The sequence below is a fragment of the Balaenoptera physalus genome (assembly GCF_965194825.1).
Source record: "Balaenoptera physalus genome assembly, chromosome: 1".
Taxonomy (NCBI): domain Eukaryota; kingdom Metazoa; phylum Chordata; class Mammalia; order Artiodactyla; family Balaenopteridae; genus Balaenoptera; species Balaenoptera physalus.
The window spans coordinates 82,411,451-82,437,848 of NC_138882.1; the positions used below are offsets into that span (position 1 = coordinate 82,411,451).

At 54.1% G+C, this 26,398-nt stretch overlaps 1 protein-coding gene and 2 long non-coding RNA genes across 8 annotated transcripts in view; 1 reads left to right on the plus strand and 2 right to left on the minus strand.

Annotated features, from left to right (window-relative positions):
* Nucleotides 1-91: 91 nt before the first annotated feature.
* Nucleotides 92-7,931, minus strand: LOC309658680. The gene is made up of 3 exons (XR_014262374.1): nucleotides 6,309-7,931; nucleotides 2,057-2,260; nucleotides 92-1,495 (listed from the first exon to the last, which is right to left on the minus strand). It is a non-coding gene; the product is annotated as an uncharacterized lncRNA (long non-coding RNA).
* Nucleotides 7,932-8,740: 809 nt separating this feature from the next.
* LOC309658687 lies at nucleotides 8,741-12,244 on the minus strand. The gene is made up of 2 exons (XR_014262375.1): nucleotides 12,148-12,244; nucleotides 8,741-11,524 (listed from the first exon to the last, which is right to left on the minus strand). It is a non-coding gene; the product is annotated as an uncharacterized lncRNA (long non-coding RNA).
* A 187-nt stretch (nucleotides 12,245-12,431) lies between these two features.
* Nucleotides 12,432-26,398, plus strand: part of MEF2D (myocyte enhancer factor 2D) — a gene marked incomplete at its 3' end in the record, with an annotated part of 31,464 nt that continues 17,497 nt past the window's right edge. For 5 of the 6 annotated variants that reach the window (XM_082456881.1, XM_082456880.1, XM_082456884.1 and 2 more), the window contains exon 1: nucleotides 12,433-12,725. Of the gene's footprint in view, nucleotides 12,726-26,398 lie in introns of all 6 variants that reach the window. The other variant, XM_082456883.1, reaches the window with a different exon arrangement.

Genomic DNA, 26,398 nt, shown 5'->3' on the forward strand with positions numbered 1-26,398 from the left:
GCCGCAACTAGAGAAAGCCCTCGCACGGAAACGAAGACCTAACACAGCCAAAAATAAATAAATAAATAAATAAATAAACCCAAAGTTTAAAAAAAAAAAAAAAGCTACAGAAGTTGTTTAAAAAAAAAAAAAAAAAGTGGTGCTAGGTGACACCCAAGGCTTGTCATAAGAAGCAATATTGATTCCCCTTGGCTGTCTGTGTTAGGACACATACTTCTAGAGCCGTAAGCCACATTGTAAGAAGTCTGGCTACCCTGAAGCCCCCATGCTGGAGAGACCACAAAGATAGACTACAGAGGGAATAGATCATAGCTTTTCCGGACCCCTGCTTGAGTGTTCCCACCCTGATTGAGTGTTCCCACCCCATGTGCCAGACATGTGAGGAAGCTTTCACCTTAACCCCTATCAGAGTGTGACAGTGTGAGACCCTGCATGAAAAAGCCACTAACCATTAGATAATTAATATACATATACCTATGTATATTATGCTTACTTGCATAAATGACCTACTATTATATAGATTGCTCTGAGACTTGCTTTTTTTACAGAGCAATTTCTGAGACTGATGTGTGTCAGTGGGCTCAGATCCATTCCATGTTTTGTAAGGCTGTGCAGCATTCCATAGCATAGATATTCCATAACAGGGCATAGAAGATTTTCAAACATCTTTTAGCTGTGGCCTGCCTCTTCAAAGGAAAAGTATTCTTGGAAGCCCACTGTTTAAAACAAGTGAAACAAGCCGCTGGGTCCCAGGCAGAGCCTCTCCTCACTACACTCCATGGAGGGAGGGGCCCTTCCTTGAAAGAACTCCTAACTTTTGATGCCACATTTAAAAATCACTCACCTTGGGACTTCCCTGGCAGTCCAGGGGTTAAGACTCCACCCTTCCACTGCAGGGGGCACTGGTTCGATCCCTGGTGGGGGAATTAAGATCCCACAAGCTGCGCTTGCATGGCCAAAAAAAAAAAATTCACTCACCTCATAGAGGGTCCAACAGTAGGTCACAGCAGTGCTTCTTGTCTGTTTTTTATTCTTTTTCTCTTTTTTTAAGGTATAATTGGTATATAACATTATATTAGGTTCAGGTGTACAACATAATGATGATTCTGTATTTGTATATATTGTGAAATGACCAGCACAATCCATCACCACACGTAGTTGTGATACGTGCATCTCAGTCTTGAATGCACGTTCGAATCACCTCTGAATCTTTTTTTTTTTTTGTAAAGACCACTCTTTTTTTTTTTTTTAACTTTTGGGTTTTATTTATTTATTTATTTATGGCTGTGTTGGGTCTTCGTTTCTGTGCGAGGGCTTTCTCTAGTTGCGGCAAGTGGGGGCCGCTCTTCATCGCGATGCGCGGGCCTCTCATTATCGCGGCCTCTCGTTAAGGGGCACAGGCTCCAGACGCGCAGGCTCAGTAGTTGTGGCTCACGGGCCTAGTTGCTCCGCGGCATGTGGAATCTTCCCGGACCAGGGCTCGAACCCGTGTGCCCTGCACTGGCAGGCAGATTCTCAACCACTGCGCCACCAGGGAAGCCCACCTCTGAATCTCGTTAAATGCAAGTTGTGGGACTTCCCTGGTGGTCCGGTGTTTAAGACCCCACGCTCCCAGTGGAGGGGCCATGGGTTCGATCCCTGGTTGGAGAACTAAGACCCCGCATGCCGCACGGCGGGGCCAAAAAAAAAAAAAGGTAAAAAAAAAAAAAAACGCAAGTTGTGATGAGTAGGTCTGGAGTGGGTCGAGATTCTCAGCAGTTCTGACCATCTCCCAGGTGATGCCTGTGCCCACTTGAGTGGTCAGGGATTAGCAAACCCCAGCTAGCTCCTGATGACCCCTGCTTTCCTCTCTCACCTTCCAAAATGGTGGTGGGGGTTATCTTTCCCTCCTCCTTTTTATTATTAATTAATTTATTTATTTTGGCTGTGAGGCATGTGGGGTCTTAGTTCCCCAAACAGGGATCGAACCTGAGCCCCCTGCAGTGGGAGCACGGAGTCTTAACCACTGGACTGCCAAGGAAGTCTTTCCCTAAAGATTGGAAGCTCCTATTTTCACCTCCAGTCTTTGGATCCCCTTCTATTCTCCAGAATTCCTCACAGATCGGGGGCCATGCCACCACAACCATCTGTGCAAGTTCCCTCTGCGCCGCTGCGCTGCTGAACTTCACGGCGTGGAGACAGGAAGTTGCTGAACGAATGGGCTGTAGATTTGATTCTCACCTTTCCAGAACTTCAGTTCTCTCATTTCCACTTTAAATATCTGTTTTAGGAGAGAAACGGGTAGAAAACAGGAGTTGGGAATTGTGTTCCCTCTGTCATCTGTCACCATTACTCAGCCTGCTCCAGCAGAGGACCCTTTTTTGGCCCTTTCTCAACACTTTTGCTCCAGACATGACCTTCCCCCACCCCCTGCCATGAGAGAAAGAGAGAAACCTCTAAGATGGTCCACAAACCTCTACCAGGCTTTGAGCATCCTGGTACTATACCAACAGATTTGCACCACTCTGGAATCTGGCCTTGGTTACATGTGACCCTCTCCTTCTGTAGGGGATGGAAGGAGAGGGCCTTTGTGGCAAGGCACCATACATACGTTATTTACATTAACTACTGTAATCTCTGCAGTACTTTATGAGTACCACCCTCACGTTATCACTGAGGAAACTGAGGCTCAGTGACTCACCTAAGGTCACACCGCTAGAAATGACTGAGCTGGGATTGGATCTCAGACCTGCCTGACTCAGCATTTTCCCCAGGCTTTCTCTAAACCTGAGCAATTCTGAGGTCTCTGTGTGACCATTCTGGGTCTCTGAGTGCCCTTTTCTCCCTCATTGGCACTTTCAGTCCTGAATTCATGAGGATACAGTCCCAACTACGCCCTGGGGTCTCCCTTCCGTGTGGAGTCCTGGGCCCCTCCAGCGTTCCTGTAACCACGTCGTCAGGGTTCTCTTCTTTGGCAACAGTGAAACCATTTTGTCCCTTACCCGACTGGGCACAGACAAGCCTGGGTTGGAATCCCACAGCCACCTGTTGCGTGAATACAAACACGTTCCTTCACCTCTCTGAGCTTCGGTTTCATCATCTGTAACATGAGGATGATAGCTCTATGTCAGATGGGCTATTGGAGGATGAGAAGAGTGTCTCTAATGCCTTTCAGAGTGCCTGGCATCAAGCAGGAATGAAAACAAAACAAGCTTGTACATTTTTTATCCTCAATTTTTTAACTTTCTCATGGATCAGGACTAAGGTGGCCTCTCATTGGCCCCTGCGTCTTCGCAGCAACAAAGCCCTCCAGGGGCAAGTCAGGAGTGTGTGAGATGGAGCAATTTCCTAGCTCTTACTGAGAGCAGGAGGGGGCTGAAGCACACCCCGTTCCCTGTGGAATTTGGGGACCATGCCAGGACAGACCACAAGCAGTTATTAACCAGTATGTGCAACATGGGTGAGTGGAGAGCGATGGGAGAACCAGAGTTTGGCGAGACACCAGCGGGCAGGCTGGCACTCTGCACGGGGAGCTGGATATGGACCACCACGGTGCCCACCCCTCATCACTTCCCCAGCTCCCTGTCACAGGTGCTCGGTAAAACTTGTTGAATGAAGGTGCTCTTTGGGGATAGGGGCTGAGCCAATGGGGGAAGTGACAGAAGAATGGTGATGGCCGTGTGTCGACACTGCATGAAGGCCTGAGCTGCTTCCTGATAGACCTGTTAGAGGTGTGGTTGGGTGGGTGACAGAGCTCAAAGGAGAAACAATAGAGTCGTTCCTATTGATGGTTACTTCTGTCAAACTCCAGCCAACTTGAAAATAAATTTAAAGTAATAGAATAAAAATAATGAAATACTGTGGGGAACTTCAGCTTTGAGAACACTGAAACTTCCAGGTTGAGTGAGGGATCCCGCTGCCAGGCTGTCTCTCCTCTGCAGAGCCTCCGTCTGACTGGGAGGCCAGTGCAGGTTCCAGCCAGTCTCTCCTCGCATTCCAACTCCTGCCAAGCTTCTACCCTCCAGCCTTTGCAGTTCTGCAGAAGCTCCTACCTTTTAGTGGATGGGGCAAATCCTTGACCCCTTCTATCACCGGATTAAAAATGCTTGACCTGGTCTTTTGTTCCCTACCTCCCGTCCCCACCCCCAACAGCCCTCAACAGATAGTCTGGAGCTTCCCTGGTGGCACAGTGGTTAAGAAACCACCTACCGATGCAGGGGACACAGGTTCGAGCCCTGGTCCGGGAAGATCCTACATGCCGTGGAGCAACTAAGCCCGCGCGCCACAACTACTGAGCCTGCGCTCTAGAGCCTGGGAGCCACAACTACTGAAGCCCGTGTGCCACAACTACTGAAGCCCGCGCACCTAGAGCCCGTGCTCTGCAACAGGAGAAGCCACCACAATGAGAAGCCCGCGCACCGCAACAAAGAGTAGCCTCCGCTCGTCGCAGCTAGAGAAAGCCCGTGCGCAGCAACGAAGACCCAACACAGCCAAAAATAAATAAATTAATTAAAAAAAAAAAAAAAAGAGATAGTCTGATGAGTACCTCACAGGCAAGCACACACACAATCATAGCATCCTGGAGAAGGACCATACACACACTCATTAACACGTGGAGTGACAAGTACATCTCTCCTCTGTAACCATCATGAGGAGGATGGGAGAGGGAGCCTTGAGCTTTGTCCACCCTGTTCCTTTACTGTCTCCCTGCCTCCCCTGCCCCCTACAAACGGTGCCAGGGCCCCCTCCTATGCCGCCAGGTACACAGCCTCTGGTTGCTTAGCAACGGCGTGCCTCTTCTCCCTACCTCAGCAACCTCCCCTTGTAGCTCTAGTAGCAGCCACAGCAGGGAGAGCCAGGCTGGACCTGCCAGGAGTTGCTGCTGCTGCTGAAAGGGAATGTGTGGGAACAAGCCCCCAAATAGGCCCGGGTGTGAAACCCAAGGTTCTTTTTTAACACACAGGTCCCACACTGACTCTCGGAAAGTCATGCCACCCTCCCCTGTCCCTAGCTTCTGCCAAGCTGCTGGTTCCCCCTCCCACACTGGACATCTCACCCCACTGCTGTGCTTTCTCTGCCCTGGGTCTCTGGATCTGCCCCATGTGGTCTGTTCCCCTCTTGAGGCTCAAGGCCCCTTGTCGTTTGTCATCCTATAACTCCACATCCACGTGTGTTTGTCTCTGGGGTCTCAGTGGCTGTCCTAGGCTCTCTTTCAGCCCCTCCTGCTCAGACTGAGTAACTAACTGCCTGTCTCCCCTTCACTAACACCAATCCCCTCACTCCCCACCTCCAAAGACTGGTCGCTGGGATGACCCCATGTTGCCCCAGCAACCATGACCACACCCCTTGTTACCACCTTTCCAGGAAAGGTCTGTGGTGGGAGGGGCTTCACCGAAATGGCCCCCAGGGGAATCCTGCTTTCTGCACTCAGCCTGCCCTGGGCTTCAGTTTCAATGGAAACTGACACTGGACTTCTGGCCAACTAGAAGACCAGGTCCAGAAAAGAAAGAAAGTCCTCCCTGCTGCCTTCCCTCCATCCTATCAGCTACAATGTCAGAGTCCCCAGGAGAAGCTCCTGAAGAGGCTCAGCGCCTGCAGTGGGCAGGAACCTGCCCCACCCAGAACAGTGCTGCCCAGCCCCCAGCTGACAGAGTGCCCTCCCAGGGCATGGTGTCCATCTCCCTGTCTGTTTCCACCTGACCTGACCTCTTTACCTACACTCCCTGCCACCCCACCTCCCTCAGTCCCTTAGGCTTGGGTTTGACAATATTCCCTGTGGGTTAAGAACCAGGACTAGGGAGCAGTCGGCAAAGAGATGGCTGAGAGGAAATACTTTCAGAGTAAAGGGAGACGGGGTGGAGCCCAGGCACCGCAGGGTTGGAGGGATGCTGAAATGAGAGCATGAGGGAGATTTAGGGAGGGAGGCCTGGATTCTGCCTTCTAGCAGAGGAAGCCAGCAAACAGCAGATGGAACTTTCAGGCAGGAGGCTGGACTGAGTGACCTCACCCAAACCCTGTGGTCTGCTGCTTTTGCAACCTGGCGAGTCTCCCAGCTCTCCTGGGTCCCCAAGTAGGAGAGCTTTTTATAGTTCACTACCCAACTTGGGTTTGAATAATTAAACAAGATGGACAGAAATAGTAGCCGGACAGCTAAGGCGGGTTATTTTGGGGTTTTCTGGAACACAGAGTGCTCCTGGGCGGCACCCTACCCCTGCAGGGGGTGGAGCCAGCATGAAGGCCGATGGGAGATTCCTGTGGGGGAAACCCACCCGCACCCCCCAGGGTTCCTTGGGTTGACAGGTTTGCTCTCAGCCAGAGGAGGGTCTCACCACATCTTCCTGGTCTTCAAGGAAGGAGAGGGCTCCCACTGCCTTCTGCTCATAGCTCCTCCCCTGGCAGGAAGTCCCTTCTGTTGTCTGTCAGCCCTTCTACTTCAGAGATGGTGACAGATATTGAAAATCAGATCGATAAGCAGCTTCAAGACAGGCTGAACCAGGACAAGGTGGCTACTGCTCCTCTGGCCAAGGAGCTGGAATCAGGTGATAGGAGGTCTTGTGTCCCCCTCGCCCTCCACTATAACTGTTGGAAAGCTGTGGAGGGAATGAGGGTTGGAGTGGGGGATGGGAGGCAGAGATGGGGAGGCGAATTGATGGGGGGACAGACTAGGCTCCAGGGAAGAAAAGGCCAAAGATGGATTAGTGTTGGGGCTGAGAACCTCTGAAGGGGCAAGAAGCTCTCTTCTTCTAGCTCCCTAGTGTCCTGTGTTCCTGGCAGATGCCCAGCCTGGATTTGCTGGGACAGGGTTCTAGCAGCTGGGGATGGGGAAAGGTGGGGAGGGCCCCTTCAGGTCTCCATTGCAGACCAATCATTTGTGGCTTGTTTGCATAATACTTTTGGTTCAACCGCAGAGATTAAGGCCTCACCCCAACTCTACCTTGAGGCTCTACCACAGAGCTTAAAACCTGGGGCCAGAGGGGGCACTTGTAATGTTTTCTCCTTTTGGTAACAACTTCAGGGGTGGGTTTGGAGGTCAGATTTCAGGAAATACTGAAATACTCATTCATTCATGTTTATTCATTCAACAAACATTTTAAAAGCATCAACTATAAGCCTTGCATTGTGCTGGTGCTGGGAATAAATTAGTATGGCAAGCTCCTTGCTCCCAAGAGGCTCCAAGTTTAGTGGGGGAGATGGCCATCTTAAAACCTGCTCTCCGCCATTATCGAGTGCTTACTGTGCATTAGATACCATACAAGAACTTCACAAAAATTGTCCCATTTAATCCTCATAACAAATCTGTGGTCTAAGTAGCATTAGCCCCATTTGACAGTTATTAGAACCAAGATGAAGAGATTTGTCCAAAGTCACTCAGCTTGTAAACTATATAAATGGAACTGGAACTACGTTTATGTGATTCCAAGTTCTGTGCTCTTAACCACTGCCCTTGTGGTCGCTAATGCCTGGAAGGAAGATGTAAATTCATTAAACGCTGTGGGTGTTCAAAAGAGAGTGAGATTGCCTTTAGCTTCGGGTATGTGCTACGCGTGGCTGGGTGGGGCAATCAGGGAAAGCCTCCTAAAAGAGGTGGCTTTGCACTGTACTCCATTCATTCTACAAATACTTAAATTGAGTATCTACTACGCCCTTGTTGTTGGTGCTGAGGATTCCGAAGTGACCGAAGTCCTTGCGCTGTGGACATGCTGGGCAGGGATAGAGGAAAGGCTGAAATTATAATTGCGCGAGTCGTAAATGCCAAGTTTCCTTTACCCTCAGAGTTGTTCTGCTCCTCCTGGGTTTCTCTCCCAGGAGCAAATACCCAAACTTCTGGGGAATCTAGAGGAAAGGCCTGTCCGTCCTACTCTGGGAAGTCCTTCCTAACGTCTATGCTGCATTTCTTTCTGTTCCAACAGAGTTCCCCACCTCCCATTTCATTTCTCTTTTTCAAGGCCAAATCTCACAGCACTAACCCGGCAGGCCGAGAGCGTCTGGCCCTTTAAGGCCACCTTCTTCCCCCCACGTGCCGTCTGGTTGGGCTGGCGACGCTGACGCACGCGTGACGTCAATGGCAGCTGGCGGAGTCTGGGCACGAGGAGCGAAGTTGGGGTGGGGGTGGGGGGGGCGAAAACGAGAGGGCGGTTCATTTGCATTTAAAGGGTCCACTCCAGGGTTAGCGATCAAGGCTTTAAAGAAATGTGTATTTTGAAAACTTTCCGTCTTGCGCTATGGGGCAAGAAAAAGGCGTGGTATAGCTAAAGTCGGTGGTGACTCAAGTTTGCAGTGTCAATTATGTCCTTCCGCGGAAAGGGGGAAATAGTCCATCGGTGCCCGGGCTGGAACCACGTGACATGGAGGGGGCGGTGGGGGGTGGGGAGCGGGAAGAAGGGAGGAGCTGGGGAGACGACTGTCAGGCTTCGTTTCAGCTGCCCCCACCCCCACATCCTGCCCACCCTCCTGCAGCTGCCACCACATCCTGCCCAGCCGGGGGCAGGGAACTCGTGTTGGGGGGGGGCACTCACCCAGGACCCAGGTTAGGCACCCCTTCCCTACCTCCTTCAGTTCCAGGGTGGGGCGTCTGCCCTTTGCCCTGGGCCTGGCCCCAGGCACCCTGGCACTGAGCTTGGGGCACAGCTCTGCCAACACAGTCTTGGACACCTCTCTGCCCGACTCCGCCCCGCACCCTGCCCCCGCCCAAAGCGGGACTTGTTCGGTCCCAGATCAGAGCCCCATCCCTGGACTAGCACAGTTATCAATAGACAATTAGAAGTGTTCAATAACGTTTTTATAATCTTAACTCAGATATACAGCTACAAACACATATACAGATGCATGAAACAGACATTTGCTGAGCACATTCCATGCCAGGCCCTGAAAAGCCCTGAAGACTCAAAGTTGAGTTAAACTGCTGCCCTCAAGGAGCTCAAAATCTAGTGAAGGAGAGTAAATTAGAAACCAAAAATGTCAGTACAATGCAGTGTGTACTGATGAGGTAGATACACAGAGTGGAGAACACTGTACAGAAGCAGAGGTACAGGAAGACACACAAGTCCACATGGAGAATATGTACCCAGAAGGATCACCAGTATATTACCCGTGCTGATGGCCCTTCCCCTCACAAGTGAGGTGGAAGATGGGAGAGATTGGGGGCCTTTGCTGGGATTACTGGAAAACTGGGAGGAAGAATGATCAGCCCAATGGAAAGGATGACATGGATGGAGGTGAGGATGGAGATTGTCCAAATGACTGTGGAGAAGGCAAGAGGGTTAACCAAGCAGCCAGTTAGAGGCTGAAACAGCAGTAATGGCTTCCCATAGTTGTGAAACAACAGTCAGGAGAGAAGCAGCCCTTGTGGATGAGGAAGACCTTTCCAAATTAAGTTGGATAGGGATGCTTGGGGAGGTGTGAATAAAGGGAGCTATTGATGTCCCTTTGCCATGTAAATTGATGAAGATAATACTGTACAGAGGAGTTTACACACGCTTTTTAGGACTTTGGTGGGCATCTGTCCGACTCACAGGGGATTTTATAGCAACATTAGTTGACTTTTCTCTAAGAAAGATTGAGTTGGTAGTCAGAGGGAGAGAAGGAAAAATGAGACCCAGCCACATCTGAGCCTGCCTAGGCATTTTCCACCTAGCACATCCTGGGATGGGTAGTCCAGGGGCTAGAAGAAAAAGATGTAGTGAGTCATTTTCAGGAAGTCTTTATTATAATCTAACTTCCAGCAACACTCCCTAGATCCTTTCTTAGTTCTCCATGGAAATCAAGACCTCGTGTTTGTTACTTTTCCTTTCCTATGAAGTTCTCTCTATAAATACATGTATATGTAAATTCTATTCTACTTGTAATGTCAGACTCTCCTACTCTTTCCTACTCTGTTTTCTAGTGGATTATCATTTCAGCATCTCAGGGTCCAGGACACTCCATCTCCCCCACTGAGCTTTTCCCTGCCCTCTTTTCTCCCTCCTGCTCTTCCTGGCCCTTTAACACCCTCCTAGGTGACTCACCTACCTTCCTTCCTCATTCCTTTATTTAGGACCCAACATTCCAAGGCAGGGAGGACCAGCTGGCCAATCACAGCCCTGGCAAACCTACCTTGGGCTTGAGATTGGCTGGAGCTGTGGTTGGCGGGAGGCTCACCACTCAGATCTGTAGGATGTTGGGGAGGGGGTTTCTGGGAATCAGCCCTGGGAAATAATTTGTTCTGGGGCTGCTAATGGTTTTGGAGAGAATCCTTCCAATAGAGCTGGGGCCAGAGGCGTCTCTAGCTTGAGAGCCTCAAAACTGGAGGCAGGCTGAGAACCCAGCTTTCTCAGTGTCCTGGGGGCTTGGCTGCCCCCTGCCCACTTTTTTTTCCTGTGATCTGGGACCCAGTGGTTTGAAGGCTGAGTTCCCAGGCCTGTTCCTAAGAAGTCTTTTCCAGCAGCCCTGGATCTCTCCAGTCTCAACATTCTGCTTTCCCGACGTCGGAAACAGCCGGAAAATAAACACCCTGATGACTAAACGGTTTCTCCAGCTAGAGCCTGGGGAAGCACTAAAAATAGAGGCCACAAGTGAGGGGAGGTTCCCCACTTGAGGGAGGGGGGGCACTTTCCCATCCTGCTATTGCCACAGCCCCAGGCCTGGCACAAGGCTCTGTTCTTCTCAGAGTCCTTGGGGACAGGGCAGATGGGCTCCCCCTGCCTACACTGAGGTCCTTCAGGCAAGCTAGCCCTGCCTGGTAGGGAAGACTGACATCTTCTGGTGCTGGGGCCCCATCTCTCAAATCTAATGGGGAACTAAGAAGCTATGTTTGGGGACAAAGTGGGACACTTTAAATCAGGTTTCCTGAAGGAGGGGCCAAGTGGAAGAGTTGGAAACTGAGGCCAAGGAAATAGGAGCTTGCTGGCTTCCTGACTTAAAGCATACAAGATAAGCCTCCAACCTATTTGCAAAGCAATTCCACTGAACTTGCCTCCGCTGATGCTTGTATAAGATAATAGGACTAAAGGGGGTCTTGACAGTCCAGCCCTTGAATTATTATAATGCAGCATGAGGTACTGTTCAAAGCAATCTACTTGTATGAACTAATTTAATCTTCACATCAATTTATGAGTTACGTACTATTATCATCATCTCTATTTTACCCATGAGGATCATGAGGCACAGGGAAGTTAAGTAACGCGCCTGTGCTCCCAGTTAATAAATGGTGGAATAAGGATTTGAACCAAGGTAGCTTGACTACTCCAAAGTTGATGCCTCTTATCACCATAACATGCTGCCTCTTTCGGGATATATTCGTCTCTTCAGCCCTTAACCTAGAATTGAGTCTTTGTCCAGTAGATCAGACCCAGCCAGATAGAAATCAGGGTGTGTGAAGAACTGAGTGCCCTTCTGTTCTGCAAGGTTCTTTCAGATCTAAGCCAGATTCCATCATTTCCTCAAGCTCAAGGTAGGAAGCAGACGTTGGAGTAACAGGGATGCTGGGAGAGGAAGTCTGATGGGTCAGTTGTCCAGTAGGCATGGCACCCCCACTCCTGTTGCAGGGCACGAGAAGATTCACCACACCCTGGAGCAAACAGGAATTAAAAACTTTTTAAAACAGCTACTACTGCTTCTTTAATAAGGTGTTTTTGGGCGTTTCCTGTGCTGGGGGAAATTAGGGTCACACCCCTTTAAATTGCCCCCCTCGGCTGTAAGTGTTCTGGCTGTAAGTGTTCTGGGGCCGCAGGCACTGGGGATTAGGTCACCCATGAACTATGAGCTGTCGCTTTAAATTGCTGGGCGTCTGCCGAGCCGCGCTCCGGGAGGGGAGGGGGCCTGTCACAGGTAGAGGGAGCAAGCGAGCTCTCCAGGTAACCTCCCAGAAATGAACGTGTCCCTTTAAGTTGGAGCTTCGGCACACCCTAAGTGAGGGAGATGGAATCTTTTCAACACTTAGCGTCTACCCTTAATTTATCTACTTAGACTCCCACCTCCCAAATCTCCTGGGCCTTGGGGGATGGGGGGAGCTGTCGAGGTAGCGTGTGTGTGTATCCGAGAGTATGCACTTAGTCCGAGGAAGCTCCCGGGAAAGGACCTCCTCGAGCGCACGGTGGCAGCAGTGCTAGGCGGCCGTCCGGCCAGATGGAAACGGGGGCACCACGGGCGCGGGCCGATCCCTTTAGGGGCCTCTGGGTCTCGCCTGCCTACTTTGCCTCGGTCCGTCGCTGTCTCCCTCCCTCCCGGCTGGCGGAGGGATCTGCCGCTCCCGGCGCCGCAGCCTAGCTTGGAAGGGCGGTGGGGTGGGGGCCGACCCGGCCCGGCTCGGCCGGCCCGAGGAAAGCGAGGGGCGGGGCCGCGTCCCCGGGACCGCCTCTACTCCGGCCCCGCCCCCACGCCCCCACGGGTTCCTCCCATTGGCCCCCCGCCTGTCCATCACCCCTGTTCCCCCCACCCCTCAAGCTAGGCTGAGCTGTGCCTACGTCGGCCTTGACTCTTGGGGGCTGGAGGAGTTACCTTTGGAGCCCTAAAGGAGGAAGGAAGCAAAATATCAACAACAGCCGAGGCGACTCGGACGCTCGGCCCGGGTTCCCCGCCTGCCTGCCCGCCCCCGTGCCCACGACGGGGGCCTAGGCCCCCCGGCGCCGCCCAGGGCCCGCGCGGACGCCGGCCTCATTTATTATTCCCCCCGCCCGGAGCTGCGGCTTCCAGGTGCTGAAGATCCCCCGGACTAGGGGCGAGGGCTACCCCCTCCCAGCCGTGACACCCCCCTTCCCCCAGTGGGGCCGGTGAGTATAGAAAAATAATGAGCCTGCCGCTTTAAGAGGCCCCCTCCCCCACCCCGTCCTGGGGTTGGGGTGGAGGGTGGTCTAGACCGTCCCCCTGAGGGGTGGGATGGGGTGGCCTTCTGGACTGGGAGGAACTCGCGGAGCGGGCTGTTTTCGTGTGGCGTTGGTGGGAGATTATATGGGGGACTGTTTGGGTGAGGGAGTCGGCTGTGGGGGACAAGTGGAGTGGGCTGTAATTCCCTTGGGTGTTGAGGTCGGGGTGGGGACCGGGGGCTTGGGGGCGCGCCGGTCTGTAGGTGTCCGGGGGTTAGGGCGACCCCCGAGTGGTCTGGGAAGGGGCGCCATCCTCAGAGGGGGTCTCTGGTGACAGCCGGGAGCGACTGACATTTTAACAGCCGGCCCTCCCTCCCTCTCCCTCCTCGCGCCGCCTGTTCCCTCCTCCTTGGCCCGAAATGGTGCAGAAGGGGGCCTGGGAGGGCGGCGGGAGGGTGGGGGCGGGGGGAGCCGCAGCTGTTTGGGAAGCGGGGGAGGGAGGGGGGATGTTGTTCAGATGACACCAGGGTGGTGGGTTGGGGTGTGTGAGTGTGTGTGTGTCCGGGGCCCGGGTTTGCCCGGCGCCTGTGGAGTTGGGACGCGGAGTCACCACGGAGGTGGGCACGCAGGACCCTTCCTTGGGACCTCCTAGCCCGCTCCCGAGACCCCTGATCTGGTTTGTCAGCAGCCCCAGCTGGAGAACCCCCGGCCAGAAGTTTGCAGCTGTTCAACATCTGGGCAAGAGTTCTCCAGTCCTTCTCACCACCTATGGCTGGCTGAACTGGGCTGGGAGTGGGGGTCTAGTGAGTGTTGGGGGGCTTTTGGGGAGGGAGGGCCAAGGAGGCTAAGATGCATCTAGTCTCTCACCCCAGTGCTAGCCCCTTTCCTATCAGGTTTGGTCTTACAGGGTCTCCCTTCCCCTAGTGATTGAAGCCTATCTCTCAGTAGCCTCCTGAGGTCTCTCCCCAGTGAAAGGAGGGCTTCTGAGTGTGGGCACCCTTGGAACCGCTGACTCGGTTATCCCAGGTTTGTCCTTTGAGTGGGGGACTCTCTCTGCCTTCTCTTAAGCAGCCTATTGTTGATGGGTTGGGGGAGGGTACAGTGGGTGGATCCTGTGTCCCCCTTCTCAGTGCCCAGCCCCCTTTTGAGGTCTCCTGGTTTCTTTGGTTTGGGGGAGTGGCCCTCTGCTGCCCCTTCCCCCATCCCCTCCGTGGGTCTCGTAGGCAATTCAGGGGCCAGCCTGGACTATGGGAAGTTTACCGTCTGGGGCGGTGACCTTGGGCTGCTCTGGCCTCGAGATAGCAGGGGAGCCCTGGCCAGCAGAACATTGGGTATTTTGAAGTTAGGGAGCTGTCCACCTCCCGCTCCCCTCCAAACCCCCAACAGAGAAGTCTTAGTAGTCAAGGAGAGCATTGAAAAAGGCACATGTCAGTGTTCACAGATGTCTACCCGCCTGTGGCCGCCGGGTCACACCCGCCTCAGGACTTAGCCTGGCTGTCCCAGCTCCCACGGCCTGCCTGGGAATGAATTTCCTTCCTGTGGTTTCCCAGTGTGTTGGGCAGGAGATGGGGGTGGGGTGGGATCAGTGTGAGGGTGGCTGAAGACCCGTTTATATGGAGTGATTGGGGGTTCAGTAGAGCTTATGTGTAGCTCTTTCTCCACTTTCCCCAGCAGACATTTGGACCCTTGGGTCTCAGTGGTCATATTCTCTTTGTTGTAACTTCCCTGCCACCCCTCCCCCAACACAGCCTGTGTGTGTTAGTGCATTTGTGTGTATATGTATGTATATGCATGTGCATTTGTAAAGGGCGGGGTCTCTGGTTTCTCTGGGAAAAGGGGGAGCTTTCACTTACATACCTTTAGAGGCCAGAGAGGTTGTTTTTTTTAATCTGAGGTCACACAGCAAATCTGTGTCAGAGCTTTAGTCCAACCACCACTCTTTCAGGCATGGCTTCATAGCAGGGAGAGACCATAGGAAGGAAGACACAGTCCTTCCCCTTGGAGGCCCTGGTCCAAGTGGAGAAGCAGGACCCTTGTGTTGGGGGATGGGCATGAGAGGTTGGGCTAGACCTTCTGTCTGCTCAGTGTCTGGAATAGAGTAGTGGAGGACATGAGAGGGTGGCGGGGACTGCCCATTGTCTACCCTACTCTGTATCTGCTGTCCCTGGACTGGAGGAGCCTGGGCTTCCCAGCTCTGCCCCTCTTGGTTCCTGGTTCTTCTCATAGGCTCGGAGATATGATAGTCTTTCTGGCTGCTGTTACGTAATCTCTCCAGAAGATTTTTTTTTTTTTTTTTTTTTTTTTTTAATCTTTCCTGGGTCTTTCCTGGGAGGTGTGATGAGGGGAGAAGGCAGAGGGTAGACTCCCCAGGTTGGGGCTGGAGGACCAGTAGCAAGGAAGTTCGGAGAGGCCTCCTGGCCTCTGAGGGGGACAGGAAAGAGGACACCTTGGGTTTAGGCCCTCATTGATTGTGACCTAGCCTCTCCCACCCTCCTCCCCGACCCTGCCCTGGGAAGGTCTCTCTGCTGTGAGTATCCCTGGGCCTTGTGCCCCCAGAGAGGCCTGCCCCTCTGCTCATCCTGTCAACCTTCTTCTTCTGGCCAGCTGGGCCCCTTGCCCTCCCCAGTTGGCTTTGGTCCAGAATCTCAATGCTTACCCTGGCCTGGTATGGGAGGGCCCTGTGTTGGACACTTTGCCACCCACTTCTGTACCTCTGTGGGGGCAAGAGGAGTCAGGAACAAATGGGTGGGTCCAGCATTTCCCTAGTTGTATTTAGAGCCAGGCTCCCTGCTTCTGTGCCCCTCTAGTCCAGAGGGTGGTGGCCTTACTGGAGAAGGGAAGTCAGTGGGGGATGTGTAATAGAGGCCTTGACCTCTTGGGAACAAGTCATAGTTGGTGTTCACCTGGGTTCTGGAAGTGGGTATGAGGATCAGACATGGGCCTAGAATCCATCCTCAAGGGTCAGACTCTGGGTCTTGTGGCACTGTGGTGGCGGGTTCTCCCCACCCCTTGCGATCATAGCTGGGACTCTCCAGGCTCTCTGAGGCCAACTGGTTTGAGGCAATTATCTCCCTTGTAGAGGGAAGGAGGAGATGGTGGCAGGGCCAGCATAGCCTCAGCATCACTGTAATCTCTGGTGACTTTTATGAGCCAGTCATGGGGCCGGAGTCCGGCCAACCGTCTGTCCTTCTGTCCCAGTTTGGTGACTTACTCATGGGGTGAGGGGGAGGTGTTAGGTGCTGGTAGTTCTGTTCTGGGAGCTGAACACCTTTCTGTGGTTGATGTCCCCCTGTCTGTCCACAACTGCAGCAGGCAGAATGGAGCTTAGACTTCAGGAAGAACTTATCAGTGGAGGTAGATGGCAGAGAGAGAGAGAGCTCTAACTTGGCTTGGGAAGGATGGGATCTCAAAATACTTTCTTCGCCAGTGGCTCTTGGTGGCTCTGCTGAAAGGCCTTGAACTTTGGCCTAGTGGGGATGGTGCTGTTTGGCTCCTGTAATCTTTATTTTCTCTTCTCCCCCCATGCCTGGGACTGAAAGTATCCTGAGGAGAGTTTGTCCTGAGAGCTGTGGGATGGCTAGCGTTTGGGCTCCTTTCCCCTGACGGGGGCGGGGTGGGGGTCTTATGCAGACTGGCATGCCCAGATGCACCTGGCAGGTCCACAGCGTTTAGTGACACACATGCACGGAGGTGTGCAGCACATACACACGAGTGTGTAGACACCCATGGAGCAGCTGCACCCTGTAGGGGGTGGGGGTAGCGAAAGGCAAAGATAATTAAAAGATTGGAGACTGGGGACAGGGTGAGGGGACTGGAGGCAAGAAGGCCGAGGCATGCAAAGCTCTGAAGAGAGGAGTGTTGACTGGAGCAGGAAGGATTGAGTTTAGACCTAGAGCATGGCGTGTGAGTTGGGGAGCCCTGGCTGACTCCCCTCACTGCCCCTTGCAGCACTCCACCCCCGCCACCATTTATCCCTCTCTGTGCCCCTGGCTCAGCCTGCCTCAGCCCCTCACTCGAACCGCATGTCCTTGGGTAAGTCTGCTTTCCAGATGTACAGGAGTTTCACCTAGCCTTGTGGTGAGCAGAGCACCTGGGTGTTTTGGTGGTTTGTCACTGGTCTCTTTTGCCCTCCCCACTCACCCAGATAAACAAGGCCATTCTGAGGTATCAAAGTTACATCTGAGCCCTCAAGCATTTTGGGGCCAACTCCTGGCCTGGGTGATCCCCAAGGCCCTTTGCATCTGATTTGTCCTTTTCTTGAGGCTGTGGCCACAACCTCTCCTTCCTGGGAGCCTAGCCATGCTTCTCTGGCTGGTCCTGCCTGGTGTGGAGACAGGGGGATGCATTCACTGACTCTGCACAGGACCCTGATAGCCTGGGGTTGGGGGGTGGTAGTTGTGCCTATTGTCTGATCTCTCTCCCCTCTGTTGTAGGCTGGGAAGGGAAGGACTTGTATGGAGCTCTGGCCTGTTGCTGGCCTCACCCAGGTGGGACCATATTTACTCATTTAAACTCACCCTCCCAGGAGGCTCCAGGCTCTAGGCCTGGTCACTGACCTCGGCTTGGTGCCTCTGGCTGGGTGCTCTGGCCACTCCCCTAGGAGTTGGAGAGACCAGGGAAGCATATAGAGAAGGAACTTTTTTTGCCCCCTCGTCATGAGCACTTTTACCCAAGGGCAGTACCCCACTTACCCTATTTTCCAATATACTTTGGAGACCAAAAACTAAAACTTTTGAGATCCCTGGGGATTGGAGGAAGGAAACTTCCATTTGTTGTGTTCCTGTGTGCCAAGCTCTGTGCTGGGCATGGAAACATAGGAAGACTCATTTATTTTTCTCCACACTGTTTTTTGTAATTGAGGAGACTGAGTCAGAGATTTAAGTGACTTGCTCAAGCTTTCCCAGTTAGGAGGTGTTAAGGGCTTTTGTCTAAGGTTAAGGGAAGGATCCTGCCCTGCAGGAGGGGCAGTGGAAAAGGAGGCCCAGGGAGACCTGGGAAGAGGAGGAGGATACATTGAAGGGAAGAACGAGCCCAGTAGGATTCCCTGGCAGGAGTGCAGAGGATTAGGGTCTGGTGGCAAGATGGGTGGGGGGGGACATGCTTTGGTTCCCTGAGTAAGTATTGTCTTCTGATTGAGTGCCATGGGAGGAAGCCCCCAAAGCAGGAGTATGTAGGCAGGAACAAGTGACACTCAGAGACCCTTCCTGGGTACCAGTTAGTACCCCCTAAAGCTGCTGTATGAGATGGATGAGGAGAGAGACTAGATCAGGAAAGACTTGAGCCACAAGAGTCCTGGGCTTGTGCAAAGGCAAGAGGCATGGCTGACTTGAGCCTCCCAGGCCCAGATATTAGGGAACCTGCCCTGGAAGGAATGTGCTATTACTCCTGGGAGGGAGAACCTGCCTGCTCTCAGTCCAAGTTGTGCGGGGAAGCGCTGTGCTCAGCAGTCAGCCCTCCTCTGCCACATATTCCTGGTGACCTTGGGCATGTCCCTGCACATCTCTGAGTTGGTTTCCATTTCTATGAAACAGAGATGCCTCCGCTGGAAAAGGAAGGAGGTTCCATGGGAAAACGTGTGGTACTCAACACAGAGTGGGTGCTTGGAAAGTGGCTGCATCCTTTCTTCCAGACATCAGCTCCAACCTGGCCCTGGACTTGCCTGCTAAGGCAGCGGTCCAGAAGGTGGGGTGGAGGCACGCAGTGTCCTGGGTAGGGACTTGATGTGAGGGGGCCTTAGGAGGCCCTGAGAGGACCCTGGGACGGGCTTGGGAAGCTGAGCCCAGCTCTGCCCTCCCCAACGAGCTGCCTCCTTGTCTCAGAACCTACCCACTCCACATTTCACCCCAGAGTCTTACCAGATCCCTCTGGCTGCCTGCTTACTTATCTCTCATGATCTCCCTGCCCCCACCCCTGCCAGCAAATACTTGGGATTGAGGGTTGGGAGAACAAGGAATAAGAGAGAGCTCATCCTCAAATCTCAAGGGAAGACATACGGGCGGGAGTGGGTGTGGGTGGGGAGAGGAGGGTTGATCTCTTTGTGGAGTCTTCCCACTCCAGTTGGATCGAGTAACACGGAGGCAAGGGGATGGAGCAGGTGACCTCAAACCTTTAAAGCCTGCGTGTGTTAATGGTTGGGGATAGACCAGGAGGAAGGGCTGATCTTGAAAGGGTTGCCTCAGGCCTCCCCAGGCACATCTCTCTTTGACCTCTGAGCCCCTTTTCTCCATCCCCCACAGCTGCCTGCCTCTCTGCTGACTCCCCTATGCATACCCCATGGCAGGCCTGTGGGGCCCAGGCTGACTGGGTGGGGACAGGTGTCCTGGCCCAGCTGTTCCCTCTTGTCTCCCCCACCTGTCAGCCCAGAGGGTGGGGAGCTGACAGGGAGCAGAGATGAGGAACCCCTTGGCCTCCTCACCTGCTCCCTGGGGTGGGGCCCTGGTTGTAAAATGTAGCAGAGGGATTGAGAGTAGACAATAGGCAGGACTTCCCACTCAGAGGAAGGATAAATCCTGACCATAGGAATGGCAGAGAATGCTGAGTACTAGGTGTGTGTAGGTACTTCCCCGCCCTGCCTGCTAGTGTGGCGGGGTCGGGGCGGCTCCATCTGGCTGGGCATCTTAGCCTCACCTGGCACCTTTCCTGAAAGCAGCAAGCTAATCCTATAAGAGCTGCCTGGCTGGCCGCCTCAGCAGGCCCACGTATCCGCACTGCCGGCCCTCCCTTGCCAGGGGCTTAGAGGACTGTCCTTCGAGTCAGAAGGAGATCCAGCTGCCACCCTGAGCGGCCCCTTTAAATCCCCGGTGGCTTCCCGAGGTCATGATGTCTCTAGGAGGATTTGCTTTCCGTGATTGGATTGGCCTCTTTGTGGGGGGCAGTGCTGTCTGTAATTGTAGGTGAACGCTTCACATTCTCATCCTCCACCTTCCCTTCCATCGGAATTGGTGCTGTCCAGTCTGAGGGCCCAGGCCTCAGGCCTCCTCCCTTCTCTCCTTGCTCTCACGTTCCAGCAATCAGGACCTGGAACCCCCTTCATCTGCTTCAGCTAGAGCAGCCTTGCCCCTGTTCTGTGGATGGGAAAAAAGGATCTTGCTGCTTTAAACAAGGGGACAGACCACTGCCCTGGAATACAGTGCCCTTCTGAGACTGTCTACTGCCTGTTTTTCTCCACTTGTTCCTCTTCAGCTTGTTCTTCCTTCGGCCAGGGGCCCATGCTCCATAGTTTTCCCAAGCCCTCATTTCCATGGGCAGTCCCTCTCCTGATCTAACCACCAGCCTGCCTGCTGCAATGGCAGGCAGCCCAGACCCAGCACTGGTGGCATTATGCTCACCCCAACGGCTCTCAAGCTGACCCGCCCCCAAGGCCCCAGCTGCCACTTTCACTTCTGTCTCCTGAGACCCCAGAGGGAAGTTGGGTGGGGAGGTGGAAGGTGACACACTAACCGTCCCAACCGCCCCACCTCTCCTCAGCCGAGGCTTCGGATGGCCAGGGGCCCCTGTCCACCACTCTCATCTAGATGAGTGGAATGGGCTTAGGTTGCAGGGGAACGGTTGGCTGCAGTGGGAGGGGAATGGTGGTTAGATAGCAGGAAGGACTTCCCGGGATAGGAGACCACCGCCTGCTTGGCTTCATTGTTTCAGAGGGTACAGCTAGAAGCATAGGTATTATAACTGGACAAACAGAGGTCAATTTGACCTCTTCAAGGTAGGCAGGGGATTGGCTGTCTTCTAGCTCCCATTAGTTGGACTACAGTGCTGGGGCCGCCATGCCCTCCCAAGTGTTACCAGCTGCCCATGCTTTAGTCAGGTAACTTCTAACAAAGCAAATTTTAGCCCCAGAGACTACTTTGAGTTCAGAGACTCAGCCTGGGAAGTCCTCTCTGTAGTCTTACATCTATCTCGCCTGTTGTACTAGGCTGTTTCCTCTCGTTTTGCACTTTTGGGAGTGGAATTTAGAAGTGAGGATAGAGGTGGAAGTAAGGACAGTCCACTCATATCCTACTGCTGCCCCAACCTTGGCACTAAAGAGGGGAATAGGGTTTTTCTCCTGAGGAACCCCCAGGCAGTTTTGGAGCCATCACACTTTACCCCATGAATCTTATCAAATTCCTCTAGCTGCAGTGCTTACTTGTTCCTTATAATTACACCTCCTCCCCTCAAATCCCTTCCTGGACAGGGGACATGGACAAGAGTGGAGGACCCAGTTGGATTGAGAGCTCTAGACAGTACCACTAGATCAATTCAGAAATGTTTTCTGCAGAAGAAGGATGAGACTGGAGACCTGAGGTGCCAAGAACTCCACTTGGGGTCCCTAACTGCCTAGGGATGCTGGGTGGGGGTGTCCCAGGTCCTAGAATGGGAAGTAGAACTTGATGGAATACGGTCAGAGACACTGTGCAAATCCCCATGCAAATGAGCAGTAGTGAGTCATTACTGATTGGCCTGCTGGGTGGAGCATGAAGCAAGGCTCAGGCTCAGGTTCCAGAGCTGGCCCCACTGATGACCATGACAGTGACCTTGGGCCAGTCACTACTCTAACCAGAAGCAGGATCCCAAGCCCTGGGTCTGATAGGCATTCCAGGTGTGTGAGGGGACTGACTTGGCAGAATCTCTGCTGCCAGGGCCTGTGCGCCCTGCCTGGCACCTGCCCTGGCTGACCATGAGCCTCTGTCAACCCTTGGCCATCTGTTGTGGAGGTTATCGTTCCGAAAGCACCTCCGTCTTCATCAGGCCTGTTCCTCCACTCTTCTGGCCTCCACATTGCCCTCCCCTCCTAAGCTGGAGGACAGGGGACCTAACTGGACCATCTCTTCTGTTACCTCTCCATGGAATCACACAGTCCTGACCTCCCTTCCTTTTGAGCCTCTGTAAAGAGCATAGGAACAGAATGTCTTGGCTGGAAGGGCACTTGGGTACCTAGTCCACTCCACCTACCCATTGTACTGGCCAGCGGGGTGAACTCTGGCGGGGGCAGTGCCTTATTCAGGTTCACACAGTGAGTTAGGGCCAGGGCAGGGACTAGAACCCAGGCACCCAGAACCCCTACCCATAGTCCCCGTATTTCCCTGGGCTGTTCATTACCCTACCTCACCTACCCCTTTTCTACTAGGACTCAATCTCCTGTTACCCCCAGATTCTTCCTGAGGTCAGCGGGGTGGCTCTGGGAACTTGTGGGCGCAGGGTGGTTCCTAGGAGCCAGCCTAGAGGCCACCAGGGGAAGGCCAGAGCTGGGGTGGGCAGTGCTGGAGGTCGGGGGTGGGGGTGTGGCTGCTGCCTCTGTAGGGGGCCGTACAGCCTCAGTGCTGCTACAGGAAGGATGAGAGCTAGACTACAGGAAGGACAAGCCGGGGTGGGGAAGCAGTGGAGGCGGCTCAGGAGACAGACCCTCACTGGAGAGGCATCTCCTGGGCAGAGAACAGGCTGGCCGCATCCCAGGAGATTTGCCAAGGAGAAGAGGGCGGGAAGCCTAGGGTGGGGCGCGGGAGAGTTGTCCAGCGGAAACTGGAGGGAGGGCTCCTAGCCCTGCTCCCCACGCTGGGTGCTGCTCTTGGCAAGTCGATTCCTGTCCCTTAAGCGAAGACTTCAGTGCCGGCCTCCGCTTGTGTTCTTAGGGTGCCTGGGACCTGAGACCACCCCCGCCCCAGCTCCAGCTTTCTTGGACTGGCCCTCTCTCCCTCCCCCCAGCCCAACAGCCCGCCCCCAGGTCCCTTGTCGGTGAGTTAAAATTAGCTCAGTGCCCAGACTAAAAATAGCCCCTGCCCAACCCTGAGGCTGTTGGGCTGGGGGAGGGGAGTCCCCGAGGGAGGGGAGGATGGTGGGAACCAGGGGTTTGGGGAGTGAGCCTGCCAAACAGAACTTTGAAGGGAGGAGAAGGACGGGGATGGGGACCCGCCTGTGCCTTTGAGAGCAGACCCTTGAAGAACTTGGGGGCGAATGAAAAGAGGCTGCCTTGTGGGAGGGGGAGCAGAGAGGGGGCAGAGGGAATGGAGAACAGGGAGGGGCCAGGGAGCAGTGGGTGGGGAGCAGGCTGGGGGTGTGAGAATTGGACTGTGGGCGGTGGGGGAGAGGGGCAGCGTGAGACCCCAGCACTGCCTTTGCCCAGACTTCGAGGGGAGGGTGACGCCCCCCACTTCGGGGCTGGTACAGTGTTTGTGAAGGAAGGGCTCTCTGTGTAGAATCCAGAGGCTGCGAACCCCCGGACTCTCTTGCCTGGGCCCCACCTCTTAATGGTCACTGAGTTTACCTTCCCACCCATCTTCCAGAGCTCCTCAGCATGTGTCTCTGCGTAGAGGGCTGCGGTTCAGCGTGAGTGGCTTGGAAGGTTAGTGAGCCCTGGGGTGAGGCAGGAATGGAGGCAGTACCCAGGGCGTTGAGAGGGCCGCTGGGCCTTGTGCCCACCTCTGCCCACTCTCAGGGCCTGCTAGCCCTGGAGCCGGGACCTAGCCAGAGCCTCAAGAGCCGAGATGCTCCATCCCCGGCCAGGTCTGGGCTCAGTCCTGGCGCCTGAGGGCCTCCTTGCCATTCCCTGCCCTGCCCTAGGTGGGCCCTGCCCTTCCCTGTCTGTCTCTTGGCAGGACTGCAGGATTTCAGAGGACAGGGTTGGAGTCCTGTCGAGTTTCACCCACGTGCTCGGCCTAGCATCAGCGTCGTGCAAGCAGTTGTTGAACCTGCCTCTTGTTCTCTACCCGCTTCTCTCTCAATCTCTGTCTCTGTCTAGTCTCCTGCCTCTCCCTGTCTCCTCTGGCCCTCTCCTTGTCCGCCTCTGCCCCTCACTCTGCCTTCCTCTTGGACTCTCTACCTCTTTTTCTCTGTCTCTTTTCCTGTGTCTGTGTGTCTGTCCCCCTCTGCCACCCCCCTCTGTGTCTGCCTCACCCACGCCTCCTCCCTCGTTAGTGAGCAGGCTGCTTGAGGCCGCCTGACTGTGGGGGTGACAGGTGGATTGGATTGTCACCCCCTCCCCCAGCGCCTGCTGCTTATTTCATGCCCTGCAGCCCAGCTACAGGGAAGGGGCGGGAGGAGGGATGACAGCTGTCTCCAGCACCTCCTGCCTTCCCCTCCAGTCCACAGCCTACAGCCCTGAGCAGCCTGGGAGGAAGGGATGAAGGGCCTGCTTAATGAGAGTTTCTCAGTATGTGGAAGAGCAGGGTTTGAAGCCCGATGCTCTGTGACGGGGGCTGCTCACTCAGCCTCTCTGGGCAGCTGCTCCGTTTTGACTTGCGCTGGTATGACAGCTCCGAAAGCAGATGCTCTGCAGTTCCTCTGAACCTCTGGGCCACTGGGACAGAGGATGGATATGGGTGGAAGGGTGCAGGGGAGAAGGGGAGGTAGGTGGTCCCCTGACAACAGCAGGAGAGAGGAGGTGCAGGCTAGCCACTGGAAGGCGCTTCTCCTGCAGCCCCCCCAGGAAGGGCAGCCCTGCTGCAATTGCAGCTTCAGGAGGCTGCCCTGACCGCTCCCCCCAACTCCTCCCGCTGGCCCCAGGCCACCCTCACACAGGAACTGAGATAGCATCATTCTGAAACCCGAGAATGGTTTGAATATTGCTCAGGTACCAAGTGGTGTTACATTGGGGGAGGCAGGAGCCTGTTCCTTCTCCCATGCCCCCTCCAAACCAAGATCCCCTTTAGGGTACATTTTATATGTTATTTGCACCTTATTTGCATGTCAGTACAACCCACATGTTCCTATTGGGTCTGTAGCCCAGCTGAGGAAACCGGTTGTCCGTGGGGTGCTTCTGGAACCCCCACCGTTTCTGGTCCCCTCACTCAGCCTCTACTTGTCAAGAGTGTTGTCAGATGAGCCTCCTGCCCTGTGTCCTGTCTCATTTGCAAAGGCTTCTCTGCAACCACCCTTCTCCACAGACGGTGGGTCTGCGCCTGCCTCCCTGGGGCTCAGCCCAGCTGCCATCCTCCTCCCTCTTTGCTCCTTCTGTCTCTGTTGGGGGAGGCCCTATCTCTGTCTGCTCCCACTTACTCCCCAGGAGGTCCACCCTGCCCAATCCTGTCCTGCCAGCACTACTCCGAGTAGGTGAATCAGAATCAGAAGCAGCTGGAGTCTTCGAGGGGGTACTTTTGGTGACAGGGATGCTGCCAGCCCAAGGAGTCACAGCTGTGGCCTGAGGTCAGGATTGGGTGGGCCCTGGGGCCATCCGAGCAGGAAGGCCATCCTGGATAACCCCGTCTCTGTGGCAGCCCTAAGCCCTCCCAAGCCTTTGGCCTCCAGGAGAAGCAGCCAAAAGCCAGGTCAGTCATCTGGGAGGGCCTCCTAGAGGAGGAGCAGGCTGGAAAGGGGAAGAGGAATGGGGCTGGCCCAGGCGAAGAAGAAAAGGCTCACATCTGGATAACAGATGCCCAGGCCTCTGGCTCCTGGCAGTTGGTTAGGTAATTAGGAAGAGAGCTAATTAAGGAGGTCCAGGTGTTCATTAAAATCTCCCTAATTGGATAGGAGGGAAGCTTGGACAAGATAGGCCTCCATACCTTGGATAGGGTCAGTTTAGGGTTCATTGTGCCCACCCAGGCCCCAGCCACCCCTTTTTCCAAAGTAAGGGCTGAGTTCATGTTCTTGCCCCCAAGCCTTCCAAGACTGCAACAGTGTAGAATGGATAGCAGAAGGGGAAAGAGATGAGTACAGACTGAGCCTCCTTTGTAGGAGGGCTCCTGGTTAGATAGGAGGAAGGACTGCCCAAGGTAGGGGCATCTCCTCCTCTGGCAGTGTTGGCACAGAGGTAGGAGTGGCAATGGGGAAGGCGCCATGGGAACGTGGAATCATAAAAAGTGCTTTGGGCTACTGGGTATAGATGAGGCCTGGTCTTTTTAACCCTGACTTTGCTCTGTCAGAGGATGCTCAGTGGGTCTCTGTGGCTTCCCTGTCTTCTCAGCCCTCTAGCAGCCCAGCTCCCCCAGCATGAGGCGGGGGTGGGGGTGGGGGTGTAGGAGATCAGCCAGGGAGCTGGTTGCCAGGTGACAGTTGCCTAAGCAACCCAGTCCTCTCCATCTCCATGTGCTCAGGGCTGCTCCTTAGAAGACTTTAGAGTCTCACCCTCTGTACCAACCAACCTGAGGGTAGGGAGGGTTGAGGACTGGAGTAGCAGGGGTAGTTGGAGGGTAGGTGGCGTCCAAACAGGCAAGCTGCCGGCACAGCTGGGAGAGGAAGAGTTCTGTCTCCACAGAGGATAGAGTGGGAGGAGCTGGTCCTACAACAGAAGTTAGACCACAAGAAGGACTTCTCACAGGGTCACAGTGAGGAAACAATCCTTTCTTCCTTTCAACAAACATTTCCCAAGCTCCTCCTTACAGGGGATAGAGTGGTGAAGGATACAGATGTGGTTCCTGCCCTCATGAAGCTTCAGTCTCATAGGGGAGCCAGGCATTAAATAGAAGCACAGAATTGTAATTATTTACAATCATGATAAGTGCTAGAAAGAAAAGAACAAAATACTCTGAGAGTCAGTAATCTTGGGAGAACCAAAGGAATGAAGTTAGATTGTAGGAATGACTTTTCTGAGGATCGTGAGAGCAAAGAGAGGGATCTCTCCCAACTTCAAGGAGGAGATAGCATTGGCCATAAACTGGTAGAGGTTACCTCTCAGCAAACATTTGCTGATGAACGAAAGGTGGCGAGAAGGAGATAGTAAAATGGGGGAG